The sequence below is a fragment of the Corvus hawaiiensis genome, chromosome 2 (assembly GCF_020740725.1).
Source record: "Corvus hawaiiensis isolate bCorHaw1 chromosome 2, bCorHaw1.pri.cur, whole genome shotgun sequence".
Classification (NCBI taxonomy): domain Eukaryota; kingdom Metazoa; phylum Chordata; class Aves; order Passeriformes; family Corvidae; genus Corvus; species Corvus hawaiiensis.
In genome coordinates, this window is record NC_063214.1 from 71548767 (window position 1) to 71573023 (window position 24257).

Consider the following 24257-nt stretch of genomic DNA (forward strand, 5'->3'; position numbering starts at 1 on the left):
CTAGATCTCTGAGGCCCAACCCAAACGTTCTTCAACGTCTTTTGAAGCTGAATACCTAAATGGAAAGCTCTGGACACGTAGGTGGGAGCAGCCAAAACCAGAAGTTTATCAGAGAACTTAAAATTTCACTTAGGAGAAAAAAAACCCCTCTTGTGGGTGTCTGCTACTAAAGACCACTGGCTCATGCTCTCACAGGCAGCTATCACCTGCTCCAGGCCAGCAGCACACAGGGACTGTAAACCCCTTCCTGCCCAGCGGAGGACAATGTCCAGAGATGTGACAGGGTGCAAGACACACACACCATATGTTGTGCCTGTCCCTCCCTCCCCACCACCATTCCCCACACCCACTTGCACTCCCCCATCTCTCAGACAGATCAGTCCTCAGGCCAGCTGGTTTCTCATCTTCCCCAATCCAAACACCCTCAGGTCTTTGCAATCAGTTACACATACCTTGACTTCTGCCACAGCAACAAGAAAGTAAACCCAGGCTTCTTTCCCCAGATGAGGTGCTCTACCAAAACCCTGGTGCTGGGCACAGAGACAGGCATAGAAGAGAAAGGGTGTCCAATCTCCAATGCATCCCGACTCCCTCACAGGGCTCTTTCAGACTGCTGGAAACCCTCTGGTCTCAACTTTGTCAACTCTGGAGTCTACAGACAAAAATCCAAAACCCAAGAACATTAAAAAATGAAACAAAACCTGCCTTGTCAACCAGGATTTTCACAGGAAGCTGGTCTTCTCAGAGTTTATGTATTCAACTGGAGAGGTCCTAAAGCGATTAGACTTTATGCTTGCTATTCCTTTCAAAGCTAGTCTTTAAGGCTGGAAGCAAATCATCAAAAATCTAAGACTCTTGTGGCTTTCAGGAAGTTTGGGAGTCAATGCAAAATGGCACTGTGAACTTTAGCTCTTCCATGCAGACATTACGAGACCAATTTGTTGTAATAGATTTAATGGCATCACAGCCCCCTGTATTTACACTGCTCTGCAATACAGAAGTTTTCCAACCCAGCAGCTTCAGAACTCTACCACAGGGGAGCAAAAGGGAAAAAAAAAAAAACCGAAAACAACAAAAAAAACCCACCTCAACATAGTTTTAGGCACTTCCTGAGTCTAGTAAATTTACGAACACAAAAAAGCAGCCAGGAACTGTACACTGAAATCCACAGGCAAAACCCAAGCCAGCTGCAAAATTAATTTCTTAGCACACAAATTACAATGATCCCTGCTCTTCAGAAGACATCTAGGCATGAGTGGTTTCTACTGTGCTCTACAGTAAACAGAGATCTGGGCAAATTCATCAAGTCCAAAGTCCAAAGCTCCCATGGAAAATGTCTCGCTAATAACAGTCTCAATGTGGCAAGGACTCCGGTTCAAGTAATTTTTCTCATCACAAGAGCAGAGGTATCAGAGAGGAAGAGAAAGGGGTTCTTACACATGCTGCTCCCCAGAGATTTACTCCACTGTTAAGTCTAACAAAAAAAAACACGTCAACAACGTATATAAGGAAATGTCACATTCTCTACAAAGACATCACAAGACAGGGGACTGGCATCATCACCTCTGCAACCCATCAAGACATTTTATGACAATATCACTACATTTAACCAAATTATCAGGAATCTAGAGCACTCATAACTGCATGTTATGTGTGAATGCTGGGCAGGAACAAGGTACCAGGTAAAAAGACTCTAATCTAGTTACTCAGTTACAAAACGAAGTGTAGACCAGCCAGATTCCATCTCTTTGTTCCTCCCTTCCCAGCTGGAGGGTTCATCATATGCTCAACCCACATGCTGTACCTGCAATTCAAACCCAGCAGTAACCAAACCAAGCTCAAGTTTTCCCTTTCCTGACTCCTGAAGAAGCAGATAACACCAGTGAACTAACTAAGTTTTGTAAAATTTCCCTCTGATGCAGAACACCAAGAAGCACCAATTAAGAACAAAACTATAATGCCCAGCAACTTTCTCTGCACTCCCCCCGCCCCCACCCCTTCCCTTCTGCACTGATTTCATGCACTATGCTTATGCAATCCATCACAACCAACCTTGTGGCAGGTTAGCAAAGGGTGGCAGGGGCAGGCTGCCCTTGTCCTGACTCCCTGAGAGAGGCAAGCAAAGCCAGGAGAGATGCCCCAGGCACAGCAGAAGCAGCAAAAGGCACTGAGTTTTGGCAACCAGGCACCCTACAAAGAACAAGGCAAGCCCAGCTCAGAGCTACAAAATAGGAGGAATCTCATAGAAGTTGATCCTTACACGGAAAGAAACAAAAGCCAGGACTGAACCTGGTACCACAAAGGCTCAGCATCCTTTTAAGCATTCACAGTAACACACCAGAGGAAAGATACCCAAGACTTGAAAGAGTAAAGAGATTAATAGGCTGCAGAATGAAAAGCTAACAAAGAAAACAAAATTTCTTTTGAAAGTTGATTTATATCATCTCTTATGTGGAATAATATAGCAGGTTAAAAGCAAAATCCATGCCCCCTTCATGGTAGAGAAACAGATTTGCAGTGGAAAAGCTTGGCCAAAAATTCTTAGTGTATCTTTGGCAATTTAAACCATTTTCACATAAACGACATTGAGAAGGCAAAACTGACTGACACTTTGTTTCACAACACATCAGCCAAAAAATCCTGGCTCTTATGCTTCATTTGTTATCACAGCCACAGACTAGGAAGTTCACATCTGATGCTTTATGCATAAATATAATCTACCTACACTGCAAAACACATTGGGACAGATTCAGCCTTGACTGAGGTGTATAACTTCCAGGGATTTCCCTTCCCATAAGACAGAAAAGAACATCCCTTGTACAAAATAAAAACTACTGTTTGTTTAACAGTTTCGACCTAAATCCCAAGTAAGGCTGCAAGTGAGATGTATTTGTGTGGCAGTAAAACAATTAAGACACTATTTCTACAGCTGGGCTAATAATACAGCCTATCATTTTCAGAAAGCATTTTTAAATAAAAACAAACCCATCTGATTTCTGCAACAGAACAAAACCACTGATAGGAGAGGACTTTTAATCCAACAAGGTGAGCAGCAGACTGTAAGGAATCCGTCTTCTCCAGGTCTACTGAAACAAACCAGAACTATGGTGGCTCTCCTCTTTCCCCCTCCTCCCACGCATCAGCGTAATTGGTGTTTTGGAATTATTTATCTTCAATCCTTTTCTTAGAACAACCATGAAAGGTGCAGAACGACAAATTTTTATTGTTATTGGGAGACAGAACTCATGTCTCCTTCACACGGTATCTCCTGCTGGTATCTACTTTTTTTTTTTAACCCGAGCTTTCAGCAGCCGTGGCTGCTATTCATAGCGAAAGCCACAGCGGAATCTTTCAAGGCCGCTGGCAGTTGCGGCTACTCCGCTTCTTATAAACACGGTGGCTTCCTGCCAAGGCTCCCTTGCTACATCAGGTTGAATCATGGCATCCCTCACCACCGTGACCCCCGAATGCAGTCATGCCACAACTCTGTCTAGTTCCATTAACTACACACCACAGTGAGATAGCACTTCTGTGCCTACCTCCAAAACAGCCTGCCTCTTCCCTAAGCCAGCCGAGAGGCTGCCAGCACACTCCTTCAGGCTGCCTTCAGTTAATCGCATTTTCCCGTTTCAGAAATAACAGTTTTCACTAATTGCCCGCAATATGAACTTCATGGTGCACCTCTAAATACGCTGTGGTGGCAAATACGTAATCCTCAAGGCAGGCTCCTAGTTGTCATTCACTCTTCTAACCCCACAGATACAAGCACAGGAAATAAAGCTCTTAGATTAAGTGGACAATAAAGAATAAAAGCAACTTCTTTTTAACTAGGTGAAAAAAAGGTGAATTAAAAGAACAAGCAGATCATCTTATCGCTCTTTGGTGATCCTGTAGTGGATACATTTATTGCACAGCAGGACATTAAACGTGTTTTCCTATACACTGATAAATTATAAATTATATGTGTCCTACTTCTGGTAGTACCACTTTTCTTATCATCTCTTCCAGGATTGAGTCAGCTAATAGCAGCCTTAGCATTTCTGACCTTTACTTCATCAAAAAAAATTTCCATTTTGCTGTTTAAATTAAGGATCCTATCTGCAGCCCCCAATGGCCACTATTCCACCTACCCTCAGCGACCCAGTCAGCCACAGCAGCTTGACACTGAAATACATGCATGTGAGGCTGAGACCAGCTTCTTTTATCTGGCTGAGAAGTTTCCACCCCCTCCAGATCATTCCATCTACCAAAATCCTGACAGGGTTGAAATGGTGATGCTGTCAGTGAGCAAGAAAAAATTTCTGCTGCTCAGGAGCAAAGGAAGGAAAAATAAACCCCACCCTCCCTCCCTCGCTTGTTGTGTGTCTGCACCTCCAGCTGCCTCGGTGGATGAAAACAGATGGGCTTGACAACTTCACTGGCTCTCTCTGAGAGGCCAGTTGGCAGAAGCAGCAGTCTGTTCTGGGTAGAAAAGGACAGTTTATTATTTCCTGTTCCCCAAGTCTGAATATTCACTTTCATTTTGACTACATGGGAAAAAAAAGAAAATATTTCTCTCTTGAACACAAAATCTGAAAAATTCACACATCTACCTACTCCTGGCGAGTAAGAAAACTTCACTAGTGTAATCTGGTTCTGCAGAAATTAATCTTTTGTTCAAGAACTAAGACAACTTAAAAGTTATGACTGGAGAGATAACCTCTCAAACACAAGCAAGTTTAGAGCAAAACAATGAGCTACAGAAATGCTCCCAGTGTTGCTGATCTAGTTCTTTGCACCACTTCAGAGCAAAACCATTCCTGTCCAGAAAACCTGTGGACAACCCCAAAACAGAAAAGCAAGCCCAAATTTCCCACTTCTGCTATTCTGCTATAACTTTAGGGTACTCTGGAGAGGCTGACTAGAAAAGAGATCTAAAGAGCTACAGGAGTACACCAAAACAGGACAGTTAAGAAAAGCCTGCAAGAGTGAAAGCACTCAAACACCTCTGATGCCACCGGGAGCGGGAGGAGATGGGTGTTCAGCCTGCTAAACAGTACAAGATAATCCAGAAGATGACCTCAGTTATACATACACTTTCTTAAACAAATTTAAATGTATACCAGCAAGTTCATCATAAGGACATCTGTGGTAAGCTGTGCTCCAACAAGACAGTAAATTAGTGGGCAATATTTTACAATCAATGCTTTACATTTCAATGCACAAATTGCCGCGGAGTGCAAGTGCCTGAGATGCATCACAACTTCACAGCCCTGCCTCCAGCCAGAGCCTGAGGAGCAACACTGCCACAGCTGCATCTACCCCAACCACCTAAGCTTGCAGAGCTGTGTTCCAGGAGACTTCAGCATCTCCCTTGTGCACTTCCAAGATGCAGCAGAGCAACCTCGAATTGTGTTTACAGGTGAGGTGGCACGGTCAACATGCTTTTTTTTGGCCCATGACCACTCCACATCTTTTCAGGATCAGATTACCAAAGATGTGAGTCACCCATATAAGATATTAACCTGAACCCAGGTGTGTCATGATGCTCTGGCAGCGGTCATGGTTGTCAATTCTACAGGAGGTTTTGTAAGGCAAAAAGGTTTGAACGGAGTATGTGAGAAATCTATGCTAACTATTTCACTAACACCCAGGTCATTTTCCCAATCATCTCTTCACTTCAGATACTTCAGAAACATTGCTAAAGCTGCTAGGTCTTGGAGCCTATTCTCATTCAAAGTCAAAATGACCAAGAAGCCTTTTGAAATGTTAACTCATTATTTATGGCTATGAGAAACCATAAAATAGGAAAGAACTGGACGAGAAACTGATTTTAAAGCAGCTGTGACATTCATGCCGGAAAGTCATCATGACAGTAGCAAGGCAGGGTGTCCTGCTGCATGGGCCTTCACTCTGCTCCCTACTCAAAAGGGTCCTTTGCAAGAAGGTGTTCCTAAAGGAGACATTTCTACTTTAACAAAACAACCATTATTTACCCTAATGCTTTAGGGCTAACCTGTGAGAACAGTCTTCTGCACAACTGCTAGCTGACTTCCGTGAACGCTCTCACAGATTGCACCTTTGCTATAAATACTTCTGAGAGTTTTAGATGTCAAAAGAAACTAATCCCAGCTGACAGCCCAACAGCATCAGTAGAATTTTTAACAGCAATTACTTGGCAGGTTATTGCAGGTGAGAGCTCCTCAGATTCAGGATGACCAGAACCCAGAACACAACAGAACTGCTCAGCTGTCTCCAGACACTCAACACAGGACCTAAGCCTAAGGTGAAGCAAGCTTTTTACAACACCTAGAAACCATTACTAAAAGAACACTGGAAAGCTGCCAGGAACTGCCCACTAAGGAATCATTTCAAACCTGTCACGCCCATAGACCTCTGAAAGGGGTCACTGGCACAAATTATTCAATCCCACCACAACACTGCAACTGGGCCAATGACTCCTTGAGTTACAGGCCAGGGAAAGCAAGCAACACTTCTTCCCAGGACACTGACACTGTGTTAGAGATGCATCAATCTCCTAGCAAAGGAGAGAGGACAGCAGCGAGGTTCCCAAGCCTTTCAAAGCAGGGAAGAGAGAGGCAGAAGCAGCAGCCGGGGTGCAACCCAGCTGCACCGAGTGAGAGTGCAGGAGAGGGGAGGAAGTTCCTCAGGGAGGCAGCAAGGCAGGCAGGCCAGACTGGCCAAGCCCACATACCAAACTCCTCCCGTGCTCTGAGGAACACTGAACATGTACCTCACGCCTTGAAGGCACTGGGGGGAGATGACAACGGATCTCGGGGGGTCTCATTCTCAAGCGCTGGACACAGTGCTCTGTGTGAGGAGGGCCAGCAACAGCAGCCCCGGGAGAAGCTGTTGGCTCACCTCTCCCTACAGCTGTGCACTTCGGTCATCCAAAAGCTCTGGGCCAGAGCGGCCCTGCTGCTGGACACTTCTGCTTACGTGTGAACTGTGCGCACTGATCCAACCACTACATCATGGTCATCTATCTTCTCCTTGCCACCTCAAACAGCCCAGCTGAAAACTGGCGACACGGGGATCCCTGTACTCTACTAGGAAAACTTGGGTTACATTTTCCATCTGAGCTTCAGTGCACGAGTGTGCTGAAGCTCCACCCAGAATACCAAACCCACCCGCGAGTCGGCATTACCTTACTGGGTACTTCAAGGAAGCCTAAACACAAATTATCACTCAATCAAGTACTCTAAAAATAGTTGCCGGGGGGAGGGAGGGTCCAGCCACAGAGAAAAATAAGCTATTTAGAAGAACAATGCTCTGGCAATCACCTCACATTCACTGCTCTTGGGAGAAGAAATCTCCCCTTTATTGAGCTGCTCTTGGGAATAAAGGAAATTCATTAACTTGCCAGATAAACTTTTCAGAGCGAGGAGAGGAAGAAGACAATTCCATGCTTCTTCCCCGCCAAGACTGAATGTACTTACCGGCGAGTGAAGGGAGTGAGGGAATAAACCTGATTTGCAAAGAGACAGATCAGAAGCAGGGAAGAAATTCAGAGGAAAAAAAGAAGAAAAAAGCAAGTAATTTGTTTTGATATTTTAATAGCTCCACTAAATCATGGAACAGAAGGACAGGAATTCAGAGTAAAAGGAAAGAAAGAGTGACTAATGAGAAAATTTACACATGCATGTTCACCTCAGTGCCTGACTGATCTGATAACCATCCCTTGCATGTTATGTAGATCCAGTTTTCAAGAGACTTTACCCTTTACTCAGGCCTTGTGCACGGGGATACATCAAACACCAAAACTATTGCACTCCCTTCGGGTTTTTTACTCATTATTTTCTGTATTGGCCTCCTCAGTTTTCACCCTCTCAGTCTGCAGGTGACAGAACTACTGGGCACTTGGAAGAGAACAACCTAAAGAAAACATTTGCACAAAATACTTAGAATTTTAATTTCTTGGGGGACAAACAGAGGGACGAAGACACAGGTCAAGAACCACTAGCGGAAGGATCTTTAGTGCTTACATCTAAGGCTCATTCTTCAAGTCAAAATTAAGTAAACACTTAAGAGGTTAATACTTTCCTGGCGCCTGCCACTTAACATCTCTTCCAATGTTTACTAGCACGGAGCACAGTGAGGGACACCTGCCACCACCAGCACACCTCCCCACAGTCTGCAGAAGAGTAACCAGAGGACTTGGCTTTGACTGAACAAAGCAGAATACTGCCAAAAACTCAAGGATGATGAAGGCTGATGATGGTGGCAGCTGTAAAGAGGAAGGTAAAGGAGAAATATGTACTACTGGACTTAAGTATTTCCATTTCTCTACAGCATGGCAGAGGTACTTTTGAGTAGAAGAGGGAGGAACTAGGCTGACGGGCAACACTCAAACTACCGTGAATTGCTGCAGTACTATTAACAAACTGCACTCAATTAGTCTCTGGCTTATTTCCATCACGTTTTATCAACTTGTTCAAAGTGAGCATTACAAACTCTTTAGTACCTTGCTACATTTGTTACTGCTGAGCAGACATAATTGCCAAGTAAGAATCTATCTGGCACAGGCTGCTCATGCCCGAGACAGCGGAGGTCATGTTCTGGAAAAAGTCTGACCTTGAACTTTTCCAATTTTCTAACTTCAACTGAAGTTACATACATGTGTAAGACAACTGAATAGAAAGAAAAATGGAGGTAAAAATCAGAGATGCAGCAGAGCCATCCCCTACTCAAGAATCTTGTTTTACTTCTGAAACTATACAAGAAATATTAGGAACTTATTTGCCCCATTTTTACATCATGTATTTGAAAAACAAAGTTACCATCAGTGAAAATATAAGTGATCCCTGAAATACATGCTGGCCCTAGTATGCCCAATGCTGCCTCCTCTCTCCAACCACTCCCTCCCACAAAGATGCACAGAAGTACCAAATCCTGTTCTGGGCTCCTTGAGGAAATTCTTTGTCCGTAGTGTTTTCTCTAAAAACAGTCCACAACCGACTTTCCTTTTTACTTCCAACATAGCAGGATTCAATTTCAGTGCCCCAGCTGCTGCATGAATCAGAGGTGAAGGAGTGAGCTTTGAAGCACAGCCGTGCAAAGGCCATCTCACAGGATGCTGGAAGCTCCGGCACACAAAGCACCAACGCCACAGAACCACAGGGACCAAACCATTACAGCACATCACAGAAAGTGCCTCGGCTGAGGAACCAGTCCTGGGCAAGTCACTTTTGCCTTAAGATCTCTTCACACACAGAGTAATGCAACAACAACAACAACAACAACAACAACAACAACAACAACAAAAAAAAAAAAAAAAAAAAAAAAAAAAAAAAAAAAAAAAGACAAGCATTCAACCTCTGGTGGCATTTTCAGCCAGGAAGCAACCTCTTTTTTACACACTTCTTGTTCAGCTATACATGTTACAGCAGAAGAGTTAAGCACCATGTCAGTAGCTAATGTCACTTGATAGCTGACTAAAGCTTTGTTAAGCGTAAGGATTTGCATGCTATTATCAACAACTGTCATAAACTTCCCAGACTTCTGCAAAAACCTCCCAGCTGCCATTAAACTGTTAACACAGTCTTTTGTCCTCCCCTCCCCACTTTTTTTCATCTAAGTTGCTGACCACACAGCATCACATTTCACCTTTCTTACTCTCACAGCTCACACAGAAGTGCTGCACTGGTAACCCTCTTTTCCTGTGCACAGGGCTGCCAACCCATCAGGACCAGTCCTGCCTGCAAGCACCCTCCCCATCCACAGAGCAGGCTAGAGCACCAAAATAAAAGGCGTGCCAAGAGCACAGCAGCTGCCACAGGCAGAGGTGCACTCCACTTTCAGTGGCAGCAAAACCCTTAACTCTGTGCCTCCTGTCTTCCCTCACCAGACTCTGGCAGTCTTAAATCTTTTTCTCAACTTTTATTGATGGGTGGGTTAGCAGGTTGCTGGAGCAGGGGAGCGGTTTTGACCACCCATCATGAAGCCCAACTTCAGATTAAATCTGTATCCAGGAGGACTCAAAGTCTCCAAAAGAAGGCACAGTAAAGACAGAGACCAGAAGATACTCAAAACACAGTAAGGGACAAAGTTGTCTCCTTGACAAAAATTTTGAGCAAGTATGACAGATCACAATGCATGTATCCTCTGGTCTGAATTGGTCTGAATGTCAACCAGTTAGGTAAAATAGGAGGAAAATGAATGGCAACAGCAAGGACAAGACATGGGCGGGGTGTGTGTAACCAAACCAACCAACCCCAACCATAAAGGATTGCAAATGGTTTTAAAAGCTAAGGGAAAATAAATTTTGATGCATCTCAGGTAGATTTGATGCAAGGAGCTGCTTTCTGAGTAGAGAGGAAAAACAAGAGGAGGTCAAGAAGAACCAGTGAGAGCAGTGAACCATCACTGTTATGAATGAGTTCCTTTGCTGTGCAAGCACCAGCTGTACTGAAATGACAAACACTCAAAAAAGAGCAAGGCAGTTCTTGTACAACAAAGCAACAATCAAATGGACATGGGTGAAACACACAGAAAAGACCGCCTTTGCGTATATATATAAAGTGTAGTATCTGTAGAACACATTTTTACATATATACAAGCACTACATCGTGCATTTTGTAGTCACAAGGATTTGTCCACATTCAAACTTCCAGCATGATGCTGATGTGCTAAGGCCTGGGTTGTTTTTCCATTTGTTTTGACTTGTGTGTGGCCTTTTTTTTACGATAAGAATCACCTCATTGCTCTCCTGTGTGTCTGCTTGTGTCCATCTATCACCCAGTGTCTCACTCTAAAGACTCTTTAAAATTTCTTTGTGAAATGCTTATCATAAGGGTATCCTGACCTATGACTTGTCTTGTACAAATAAACCAAATAAATTTCTTGAAAATGAAGCATTTATGACACATTTATAGATAAAATTCTCCAACAGAACAAGAAAAGCACAGCTCAACTCCATGATGATGCACAACTGCTGATTAACATAACTGAATAGCTTTTTTGCTCTCAAAGCAAATTACACAATTTACAGTTACTGAGTCTTTGGACAGACCCAAATGAGGAGATCAGCTTCTCTTCGAAGGGACCACCCATGTACTCTGTGTTGTTCTTCATGGCCTTCTGATCAGGCACTACTGTTAGCAAAACTGAAGTGTGCTTTGAGGACTGATTTAATTACAAAAAATTCCGTACGAAAGGTCTTGGCAAACAGGTTGATTATAGTAATCATACACTTTCTGAAAGACTTACTGAAGAGGAATAATTCATTTAGATGTACTGTAACTCTGATATAATTCAGTATGAAGACAGAAAAAAATAGTTTTAAAACTTTACTTTTCTAATTTCAGTTTTAACAGAGTTGTGATGCACTAAACACAAACAGGGTTATGTGTTTATGTAGCTGGTATCTGAAGAGAAAGATCAAAATTGTTCTTCCTCCCTTCATTCTAGTAGAAACACTGACAGAAATCACATACTATCCAAAGCCAGCCTCTCCAAGATTTCAGCCTCTCGTCACCACTATGCTACAATTCGCAAGAGCTAAAACTTGAATCACATTTTCATTTGTCTGAAACCATTATCCTGGTAAAATCTGTAAACCTTTAATGTGACATGATGTGAAGAACATCTCATACTATTCACAATCTGTACTGATGAACATGAAGGCAGCACTTCTTGAAAAAAGGGTAGCTACTATCTCCTTTGTATTGATATTATACCAAGTTTTATGCCTGTGAACACAAAGGCAAATGATGCAAAGGTAATAATTTCTTTGGTTGACCCTCAGTACCTCCCAGATATGGAAGGGAGTAACTATCTCCAGTTACTTACTCATGCAAGAACTTTTAAGGAGAGCCATCCACAAAGAATGCTTCTCATTAAGATCCTATGCTTATTTATAAATACATACAAACGCCCCATTTTTCAATGTCTCAATATGAAGACTAATACCAGAATCTGATTTGTCTCAAAAGCAGATGCACTTTTTCAGTACCCAACTACACATACCACAGGTAAATTTTCAGGCTAATTTTGCTACTTCAGTAAACGTGCTGAAACTCTGCACCTCTAATCCACACCCAGACTGTCTCAACCCAAACTAACACAATGCCCAGTTTTAGTAGCTTTACACCACCACTCGCCTCCCTCAAGTATTATCATCAATATTTAAAAAAGAGAAAAATGAACACTGATACCATTTCCAGATTCACAGATAACCTGTACCAGGGATGGAAAGGGAAAGCCCTCGCCTGCACTCCCACATTCCCCAGTCTTTATCTTCCTCTGTACACTACTCCATCAGCTAGAGAAGTTAGCCACTGGGAAGTAAATTTGGAGAAGGCTGTTGCCCAATTACCTGGTTAGATTTCGAAGTCCAAACAAGAAAGGACAGTGTAACAATGTCACAAGAAAGGGGAAAAGGAAATTATACACACAGAGATTAATTAAGAGGGAAGGGCTGGCAACAAGACAGGAGGAACTTTTAAGTGCTATGAAGAATATAAGTGCAAGCTTGAATTAATAGTTTCTTTCATGTATTATACTTGGACAAGATGAACAGTGCTGAGTTCCTGTATTTTCCCAATGAAGTTAGCTATTTTCTTAGACAGGGAAATGAAAGCAGACAACGCAGCAGTCTGTATTTAATTCCTTTGGTATCACCTGCAGGTGAATGGAGGCCTCTATTTATCTGCTGCGCTTTTATTATGAAAAGGAAGCAAAGAGCAGCTCAAATTGTCAAGAATTAAAAAGGAAAAAAAAAAAAGTAACCTTTTTTTTTTTAACCTGAAGCCCAAACAAAGTGATAGAACATGAAAATCTGCATGAAGGAAAGTTAGCTTAAGTATCTAAGAAAAGGTAGCAAAGAAGTATCTACAGACTACAGTATCTTTCACTATTGGAAATCCAAACAATATGATCAAAGTATGAAGGAATAACTTCAGTTTACCTATAGTGACATTCAGGACACACCAAATTAACACCCCAAGCAAAAAGCTGCTAGTGACAGAACTGAAAGTTAAACTCCACTGTGCAACGTGCCTGCTGCTTGCAAATTTAAAAACTTGACTTTTCGAAAGCAGAGCTGTTTCAAAAAAAATCCTTCAGTGGCTGTTTTCAATTTTGACATTGCAGTGGTTTATTTCCCTTAACAGATACTCTTCTATCTACTGAGTAAGCAGTGAAAACTTCACTCTTTAAACTTTCAGTAAATCCGAGGGTTAACACACATTTTTTCCCCCTATGCCACGGACTTTAGTCTATTTGTAGAGCATCTCAGCTACAGCTGAGATGAACCTCTGGTTCAGAGAGGTGTGCTCTCCAGACCCCTGCAAGGATGGAGCTTCTGCTACCGAGTGGAAAGTGAGACAGAGTCAGAAAAGAGCCAGATGCTGTGCAGGTGCACAACTCTGGGCAAAGAGCTGCTCTTACAACCAACCAACCAACCTGGATGTACCCCTGCAGACGCACAGGCTTTTCAGCTGGGAATTACAAAGCCCACCGCTGCCACCTGGTTAGTTAACACCGGAGGCTCCACCAGCTGAGCTGGCCCTGCCCAATCTGAGCCCCTGCATACAGCAGACGGAGATAAGGTCCCAGTGGTGGATGTCAGAGGTCTGTTAGGAAAGACTGTTTGGGTTAATTCTGCCTCGAGTACAAATCCATCCGTGGGCTTGTCGTTGCTCAGGGACCTGGTTGCACGTGGTGGGTAATGCAGAAAGATGGAACAACACGTTGTGTACCACAGGGAGATCTGATGTTGGGTGAGAACCACATGCAATGTGAAATGCCTGTATACCACTGCTTGCTGAGTGTTACTGTTTGTATGTAACTGTACATAGCTGTATATATATATATATATGTATGTGTAAGTGTGTGTGTGTGTAGAGTTAAAATATATTTCTTTGGGCATTAAGCCAACAATATGGAATAAGGGGTGGAATGTCCTGGGGTGACTGTACGATACTGTATTCCCTGTTGTCTGCCCTATGCCAGACATGAGTTCTGTGCCTTTAAAGCTAGCTCTGGGATACGGGGGAGAGTCAATGGAATTCATTCAGCGCTGTGTTCAAAACAGAGATAGCTTGCTGGCTTCTTCTGCCCGGCTGCTCCGCTTCTGCAACAGGGAAGAGTTACATTCCCTTTGTTTTGTAGCTAGCTTCTTGTTCGTTAGCTAAAATATGGAGCCCTGGGACTTTGGCTTCTTCTTCTCCTCCTTTTCTGGACTGTTCAGCAACACCAGAACATCATCAGGAGGCCCTACACTGTGGTCTGGAGGGGCCCACGCCAAACCCCAGCTCCGGAGAGGAGAGAGCCACACCCATAAGGACTTTGAATTTTACCAGGTTCTCTCCACAGCAAGAGGTTTTATTATTTAGCATTATTCTTTTTTTTCCCTTTCCCATGCCTCCTGTGCACTCTGTTTGTTAAATAAATAACTTTTTTTTCCACTTTTCTCAGAGGAAAATTCTTTCCGAACCTGGTGGGGGAGGGGTGGCTGTACCCTGCCTTCTATCAGAGGATGTTCATTTCAGACATTCCTCCAAATTTGTCTCAAACCAGGACACCCACCAATGCATATTTTCAATATTCCCTGTACACCAATGCAGGCAGCACCTTGGCACTTTCAGCAGAGCACCTGGCAGTAGTTTAACACTTCTGAGCAGCACAACCTTATTCCCTCATTCCCTGCTATTCAATGAGTCTTGGTCTTGCTGCTCTTACTCAGTTATTTTCTGTTATTCTCCCAAACAGCCTATTGGAAAGTGAAAACCCAACCAGTTCTCATGTTCACTAGGAAGTTACCAGATGCTGTGCTCCACTCTACCTCCCACTGCCTCCCTACCAAAAGCCACTTTGGTCATCCAGCAACTCCCCTCTCAATTGCTCACCTTGTTCCCAACTCTTCCCCGTTTTAATTCAATTACTGATTAATTTCAGAAAAACAAAACACCTTTAACTCAGTAAGAAGCAGATGCTCCTCCTCCCTCCTCTCCATTCCCACCTCCATCTCACCCCACCACACATAGAAAAATACTTATAATGCTCCAATTAAGAGTAGATTCTTAAGTCTTGTCCACAAAATCTCAACATTCGTAAGTTTGGGACTACCACCATGACTAAGTGAGGTGCACCACAGTGTATGAACTACCCCATGTCTTTCAATGTGATTGTCTGGACAACATGCTCATTTGTACATTCTACAGTATTTCACAACACCTGCAATGTTTCAATTCAAAAAAGCTAGCCAAGTAAACACGTTTCCTATTTTGCACAGACATTCTTCTGCAGTTTGCTAACTAAAGAGGGTGTCTGGCAGTATCTCAGATTTGGGGTTGGTTTTTATTAAGAGTACACTGAAACTGGGCTTTTTTAACTCGCCATTTGCCAAATGAATCTCTCTTAAACCCAGTATTTAATTCTCCCAGTAACTTCACTATTTACATATGCACAGTCCAGTATATTGCTGTTTGGTGAATGTATTTTCAAGTCATACAGGGTGCAGATCTGAGCTCAGACCAAGTAAACCTGAAACCAAGTCCAGAATAATTAGTTCCTTTCAGTCAGTGAGAATGACTCTGTGGGCTTTGCCAATTCTACCATAACTTCTCTTCCTCATCCTTTCCTCTTCTCAGAGGAAGCCATCTGCCACTGGCTCGAACCTCACAGTCAGCAATGACAGCTTGGTAACAAACACGTAACAGAAGACATGAAACAGCCCTTTATGATTCGAAGGACTTGGCAAATCCAACTTACCTCCACACTAGCTCCTCTCACATAGAATCACAGAATGGCTCAGGTTGGAAGGATCTTTGAAGATCAACTAGTTCCAAATCCCCCTGCCATGGGCAGGGACACTTTTCACCAAACCAGGTTGCTCAAAGCCTCATCCAACCTGCCTTGAACATCTCAAATGGTGATTTCAGCTGCAATATGAAAAACATCTTATCATGGAGCTGAAAACAAAAGTCTCCATCTTCCTCTAGCAGAAATAGCTCTTTCTTTCTTTCTTTCATAAGTGGTTTACAGATAACACAAGTGCTCTGTCCAGAAAGCTTTAACACCTTGTAGCTCTCATGCCTGGTAAGACAACTGGCTGATAGTCAGAGATTCCACACATTACAGGCTGAAGGTAAGTAAGAAAGAGATACTTACTTTCTACTTGAATTGGTATTTCTCTTTATCTGTGGCTTATGTCATCTCTCACTTCTTTCACCACCTTACTCTCAGAAGTCAATATAACCTAGAGGAAGAGCCAATGTATCTGAGGACTGACACTGTGCTGGAGCTGCTTTGGAGCCACCACAAAGCCAAGACGTGCTCTAAGCCTCCCAATATTATAAAAGCAACAGCTAAGTAAGTATCACATAACTCTTTCTAGAATCTATCTATACTTGCTAGAAACAACAAGGATTCTAAAACTAAAAATCGTATCAATATTCTGCCAGAAAAACAGTGAATATATGAAGTCCCCTTCATGTTTTTACAGGACTGAGTTTTTGCAACTACCAATTTAGTGCTGATGCCCTAGAAAATCAGTAAAGAGCAATAGGTGTAAGGGTGTATTTTTTCCTAGCTTCTCCCTTAGAGGTTGCATACCTTATATGGCTACTCTTCTAATCACTTAAAGTGAGTGATACTCAAAAGACACTCATCATATTATGAAATGAAAAAACCCAGAATAATAAAAGCAGTATCACATTGCCATCTCATACATTTTTATCTTCTACTTTTGTATTCTGAGAACTCTCTGTACATCTTCACTGCAGTTATCCCTTCATCCTTCAAAGTTTAAGCTAGTGACTTCTCTCCAGATTCCTCTGGAGGCATTTATCTTACAATCAGTCCTGCAATATGAAATTCAGTTTGTGTTGGCACAATGGCTTCACATGGAAACAATCCAAATTTTAGCAGAACTCTTACACTGTTAACTCTTGTTCCCATATTGACTGACTTTGCAGTAATCCATGTAGTTTATCTGGTTACACAAAGAACTAGAGTTCATTGGATATAATTATCTTCCTATTAGTATTTATGTTTGCCTTCCTAAGCCTTCATACTCAGTTTTTCAGCCATGTTTACAATCCTCAACAAACGACTCTGTATACCTGTTCTAACTTCAGCCATATACAACTCCACCTTCTGCTTTATCTTTAATAAGATGAACTGGGAAAATAATGCAAGTTAAGAACAACTCAGTGAAACCAAAGAAGTTTGGGCAGTTTCTTGATCCAATCCAGTCTGCTGACAGCAGAAGCTGAGTGACAGAGGGAGATGCACCACAGGAGATGGGTGGTAACAGGAACCACTTAAGCCAGCACCGACACAAAGAGAAGCACAAATTAAACCACAACCAGCAGCACCTCAGTTAGATTGACTGAACCAAGATCTGCTCCTCATTAATGAGCGCACAGACGCAATCCCTACCCAGCAGTCTTCACTCGCAACACATATGCAATACTTCTGTACACTTCTTCTCTCATATTGATGCCCCTTTCCATGCCCCAGCATTCATCTAACACCAACTTCGAGATAAGCTAACAGTGTGCTCCAGGGACAAAGCAGTTTTCATTTCAAAAAATTTAATGAGGCCAGCAAGACCAAGTTAAGATCAGCAGCCTTTAAGTGTATATGAAAATTTCTATGCAATAAAAGTAAGTTATCCAGTGAATGTAATTTACTTAAGCTTATCACACCATCTCTTGCGTGAACATAACAAGGAGCATTCAAACCATCCTCCACTGAGTTTTAAAACATTTACAAGATACAAATGATAATTTACAGTGTCTAAACTTCACCAAGAGAAAGTATTCCAGGTTGCACTCCATCAGTGGTAAGGCACTAACTATCTGACTTTTAAAAGCATCAATTTTTTCATTTTGTCGGGAGTTGAGCTGTTCAACACAGGTGAAACTAGAGCCAGGGTTCCCAGTTTAGTATCCATTTTCCAGTAGAACTCAGATTATTTCCAGTCCTCCAGTATTCAGAATTGGCTATTACACCAAGAAACACAGAATTATTAAAAATGTCATTTCGTGGACACGCAGTGACTTTCAGCACGGCCTGAACTCTTTAGAGATATTAATTTAAAAGCCTGAACCAACAGTTTAGGATTTCCTCTAAGCTGCAGCTTTCTCAAGTCAATATTTGTAAATCATGTTTTATGTTTCCAAGGAAACCAAGTGGGTAATACCTCTTGCAAACAGCCTCCTTCAATACACTTTTCATGGCTACAAGGCTCACAGAAGTTATTCTCAGTCTGACAAAGAAGTTACGCTTTTCCTTATATCTTCCAAAAAAAATATCAGCATGCAGAGGCAACTGAAGAAATGTATATATCCAGCATCTACAGAAATATCTATGGACATCTGAAGCCCACATCTTATAACCATTGTATTACTCAGCTTTCGTACGTGTTTTTCCCAATGGTAGACCTAAAAGAGTCCTGAGTAAACAGCATTACATTCATTTTGCACATGTAAAAATGAGGCGCTTCTTAATTATCACTCCTACGGTGTGCATCTCACCACCCTCTCTAAAAACACTATTATGCATCTCATAGTAAAGTTCAAATGTTAATGAAGATAGAAATCAAATCTAGGAACAGAGTAGCATGTTGTAACAGAATGCTGCTTACTTGATCTTTTTTCTACTATTTTTCTTATTTGACAGATATTTACAACAATTTAAGGCATGACTGCTTACTGCATCCTGCAGACATAAAATAAATGGTGAGGAGCACAAAATATACTCAAAGTAATTTTGTTGATGGGATCTTTGGAAGAAGCAAGATTATAAGTGAAGTAGCAATAACATAGTATCTCCACCTGAAGAAGAAAGGAGGAAAAAGTAAAGTCTTAAATAGAAATAACAAATTTATGAATTCCACTTCAATAAATGTGAAGCCTTAAAACTTTAAAACAAAATGCCTGCAACAGTATTTTTGTGCTCCTGCACACTGAAGGCAGACCAAAGCAACACAGAAATCTATTTTCTTGTCTGTTAGAAGTTCTGTAAGACTTCTGTTTCCAAAAAGCCAGGTAATGTGTTTTTAAATTATATATTTAGAGAACATTTTGTGTCCAAACATTCTTGCTGAAAAACAAAGATTCTGAAACTTCACCAAAAGAATCCAGACTAGAAAAATACATATCACACCCTCTCATCTGCTCACATCTACCTACAAGAGACCCTCAGGAACTGTTTTAATACACAAAACATACTCAGAGCTCAAGATGCTGCATTTTGCTTACTCAGAGAAACTCAACACTGGGTAAGACAGCGACGCTCTTGGGTGGCTCAGGGTAACCAAAGAAACACCAGCCCTTCGAGAACCTCCTCCAGATGTAATACACATCAAGCCAAACTTATGGACTTCAGCTGTAGCAATTCACTGCATCCAGCACGAATTTGCAACTTACAAAGACACATACTCAAGAACAGCACACAAAATAAGACTCAAAACCTTGAAGGAGCAGCCAGAAGACTTTTGACATTACAACAGAGGATTGTTCTAATAACAAAAATGAATCCATTGCAACAGAATCACTTAACACAACATACCAGGCATCACACTAGGTACATAAACTTCTTTGGCAACTAGTGAAAACCAGTTTCTGTCTTGCAACAAGTCTTGGAAGTTGTCTGCAGAATAAGAAATGTCATTTCACAGCTCATGACTGAGATGATAGTAATGGACAACATGTTCAGTGGATAATAACCAGTCCCACAATAAGAGAAATCCATGTTGCATGGTAAGTATATTCAGCAGCAAGTAGTTTTCAAAAGACCTTGAGTCAACACTGAGCAACAAAGGGCTGTTTTTGCCACCATTTACACATGAAACACACACCTTCACTCATCTTGGACCATTTCTGTCCTACCCACACCCCTTAATTTAGTAGTTTCTCTCCCCTGCGTCCTGCCTTCATTCCAGAGAAGGGCAACGTACACAGATTCCAAGAGCACAACAGGGAAACAGATGGGAAAGAACAGAAATACTTTCCCAAGATCCTGGAGGCAGAACAAACACAAGGACACATAAAAAAGGCAGCCTGCACCCCGACTGCAAGGAGAGGAAAGGACCCCTGGGACCCTCCTGCCTGATTGCAAGTGAAGTCGTGGTCACCTCAAACCTCAGCTGTCCCAGTTACACAAGAGCAGGACACAAAAAGCATCTGACAGCCTGACCTAAATGAAAGAAATGGAGTCGCTTTCCATGTAGCAACTTGTGAGGTACCACAAGCTTTTCCAAAGGTAATAAAAGACACCAGCATTGAGCCACCATGTGCAGCTCCAGCTGCCTGTGGCACCAAACCAGAAACCAACGGGTTACTGCTTCACCACGTTGTTTTCAGGAACTGCTGCAATAAATCCTCAGCAGAAATTCAGGGCTCCAGGGACCTGTAACATGCTATGTCATCTATAACACGAAAATGTAAATTAAGGTATGACTGGCTTTTACATTTAGAATTATGCAATGGAAACTAATGTTGCATTAAAAAAAGCCCTAAAAACTCAAAAGTAAAAACAGATAGAAGGGCTAACAGTTGGTGCATAGAGAAAGCAAGAGCAACATTACTGGTGAAGAACAAGAAACAACACCTAAACATTCCACTTGAGTAAAAAAATGAAATCAGTATTAGCCTTTGCAGGGGAAAGATTTTAAGCTAATGACCACAAATCCTTTAGGCTCACATTTCTTCTCTGCCACACAAAGCACTGTACTCAGATGACAAAGTTCAAAAGTTCCATGTAGAGATGTTCATGAGCCTCATTCAGGAGGCTTGCACACCACTGCCAGATAGTATAGAGCTATTTCTTAATAAACTGGTGGTTCCTAAAGAACATAAAGATCATAAACAGTAGCAAGCCCAATGAAGGAAAGTGCAAGCATCCCACTGAAAGCCTCAACAGACACTGGACTGAAGAACAGTCCATCACAGAGGAGGAACTGGAACAAATGCTGGAACTAACAAGTCACCAACATCAACTGGATCGTATAAAGGTGGTATCTTTCCTCACAGACCAATTAGTTTTGCAGTAGCAGCGTACACGGTGATTGTAAAATTAGCTTTGTAATGTATTTCCTTTTTTAAAACACAGATAAGTAAACACCCATTTGGATTCCTCTCAAGAGCATAAAGTGACATTCTTTCATCACAAAATCTCTGTTGTACCAGGATTTATTTCTACTGCTCTTTACCTGGTTCATTTTGCTCTCAGGCAGCTTGAAGCATTAATAAAACCTTTCCTCTGACCACCACTTTCCAGTTCTCTAACTTGCTGCACAAGGCTTGACTGCACAATGGTCCTTGTTTCCAGCCCTGATCCTTCTCACAGGATCTGCACTAGTTACGTCAATTTGCAAAAAGAAAGCAAAACAGACAACGAACTTCCTTCTCACTCTTTCAGGAAGAAGCAAATTACCTTTCCAACTGTAATGTTTTTTGATAGCTCTGTGTCCTACATCATTTTGCCTGGCTCCATGACAAATAAAAGTAGAAAGGAAGTTACCATACTGAATGAAACTACACAATGAAAAAACTGGCAAGCAAAAAATCTTGCTTTGGTCTTTAGTTGTTATTCCGAGAAGTTAGAGAGACGGCAGGAAAAAAAAAAAAAAAGGAGAAAGGCCCATCTTTAGTTTTCCTCTAAAACAAGCTTACTTATGATCACAGTTTTAAAGTCAGAACATGCAGAAATTAAGTTTTATTTAGATAATTGTATCTCTTTGAAAAGACTGAGGAAATAGAGCAGTGTATACCTAAGCACTGAAAAATGTCTCCAAAAAAGATGAAATAATTAAAGTGAAAAGGTCCAATTTGTTTGAGTACCAGCAGGACCTCAATTATAAAATTACTGTTAAAGAGTAAACTTCCCCAAGTTGAGCACAGCTCAGCAAAATCACCTGGTATTCCTAGTAACTCCTTTAAAACTGGTATGATTAATGAAAAGCAGTTGCAGGGGAGAGGAAGCAAACTATCCAAATAACAGCATTATTAAATTTGGAATGATCTTGGAAACACATAGGAAGGAAAAAAAAAACCAACAGTGTAAGAGACTGAAAGGTCTGAGAAGTGCAGCACAAGGTAAGCACACCAAACAGTGAGCCTGGGTGCTCCTGCTCAGCTGGTACCTTTGGCCAACAAGGATCCTATTTCATACTTCAGATAATACAGTGAATAGACATGCCCAAAAAGGCACCTGAGAACTGGGGTGTCAGTGTCATCAGCTGAGAATAAATTAAGTATTTGAAAAATCATATGCGGTTTCACAAAACAAGAGTAGTTGGCCAATCCTACATTTTGACAGTGTTTAGAAGGAGCAGGCTAACCAAGGCTGCTCCAAAATCTGTCTGGTAAAGAAATGGCTTTTTCCTGTAACATTATTATATGTCCCAACAAAAAATTCTGACTCTTATTTAAATTTTTCACCAAAATTACATTTGAAATTATGAAACCAATTTACATTCTCTCTTTCATCAATTCTCAAGCAGTACTCATTTGCTGTTAAAGTTTCAAAGAAACTACTTACCCTATAAAAACCACAGACTAAACAAAACTGAAACACAAACTAATCAATAAGCACGTGTAGAACAGAATATCTTATTTCTCACAGCTTATTCAACCACCACACATTACTGGATCATTTGGACATTGAAAAATCTACCTTGAGCAAAAGAAACTAGATAAATATGTTTCTCTTCCAGTCTTTTAATATAAACAATATACTGAAGGGTGATACCTACTAGTTCTAAACTCTCCAGGGTACTTTTAACAGAAACTGAGTTTCTCTTAATAACTAAGTACTATTTTTCCTTTATTCAATATAAAAGTTAATTATAACACTAATACATTTTAAGATATTTGAAGTAATCTGGCACATCAAAAAGAAATCAAGATATTATTAAAAAATATTTTAATGATATTTTCCACTGTTTACAAGTTCCAATTTCTAAGTATAGTTGACAAAGTAAATTGTAAAATTGATCTACCTAGTAAATCAGAAACACATCAGTCATATTGTAATATTAAACATCTGAAAATTCAAACACAGCAAATGAACATTAACTCCACAAACTTTTCAAATATACAGGTATGCACACAGTGCATCCCCTCAAATAAAAATTTGAGTATACTCTGCATAAAGACTATTTCACCGGCTGTGCATCAGAGCACTAAGCATCGCTTACCCCACAGACAGCACTGGGAATGGAAAATGAGTAATAACTGCAGAAACCAAACAAGATTTAAACTGATTGTTTAAATCAAGTTTTCCTGCCCACTACTTTGAAGTCAAAATGATTTAAATCAATTCACCGTCTTTAACAGTCTTTAAAGTAAAATACTGTTCAATTATGCATATTCTGAAAATGAAGACAGAGAAGGAATTGACAGGAGACTGGTTGACCACTCATTTAAGAGACAGAAGTATAACAAGGTTAAGTGGCTGGAAGCCAAATATATGGATAAATTCAGGGAAGAAATAATGCACAGAGATTAGAGTAATTATAACCACTGGAACAGCTCACCAAACACGACAGCTGATTGCCCACTGTATAAAGTTTTTTTACATTAGAAACGTCTACTCACAAAATGTTCCAGTTCCAAGAAACTGTGCACAGTTTGTGCAGGACAAGGTGATACTCTACGGATGGCATCATTTAAATTGAATTAGATGATCACAATGGTCTTCTCTGATATACAAATCAGTGAAACTACAATTTGATCCCACATTGAGGTATTATATATAATATTTCTTCTCACTTCACTAAGTCCTGCCTCCAGTGAATGTAACTTTATTCAATGTGTACACTTCCTGTGATATCTGCTTAAATGCCAACCTGTCCGCCACCAACTAAGACTCTGAACATCTGTGCCTAAATTCGAACTTGTTCATCCAGGCAGAAATCCCTAAAAGTCTTTGCAACTTAGATGTTGGTTAAATGTGGCTTTGTGGCTTTGATTCTTCTATGGCGTTTCAGTGCTGCCAAGACACTTTTAGGACAATTCCTGTACTTGACACGGCTGCCAAACCTCAAGCTTCAAAAGAGCTGCAGTATAGTCATTCAGCTTTTCAGCTGAAAACTCTATAATGTCTGACAAACACTGACTGGAATTACTGGTTTAGGTCATACCAAATGATTGCCATAGCACGTGTCTCATTTCTGTTCTCTCCTTTAAAAATTTGTTACAAATTCTTTGAGAGATAAGAATTGTAGAGTTTTTGAACTAGTTTTAACATTGTCTAACACAAGGAGAATATTTCCACTGATTATTTTCATATTTCTAATACGT

At 41.2% G+C, this 24257-nt stretch overlaps 1 protein-coding gene across 5 annotated transcripts in view; it reads right to left on the minus strand.

Annotated features, from left to right (window-relative positions):
* The window catches only part of KLF12 (Kruppel like factor 12), a 238223-nt gene that overhangs the window by 204875 nt on the left and 9091 nt on the right, over nt 1-24257 (minus strand). Inside the window, exon 1 of one of the 5 annotated variants that reach the window (XM_048295579.1) lies at nt 453-635. The exons of the other annotated variants lie outside the window; for them this stretch is intronic. The gene's annotated coding sequence lies outside the window, so the exon portion shown is untranslated. Of the gene's footprint in view, nt 1-452; nt 636-24257 lie in introns of those variants that run through there. 5 annotated transcript variants of the gene reach the window in all.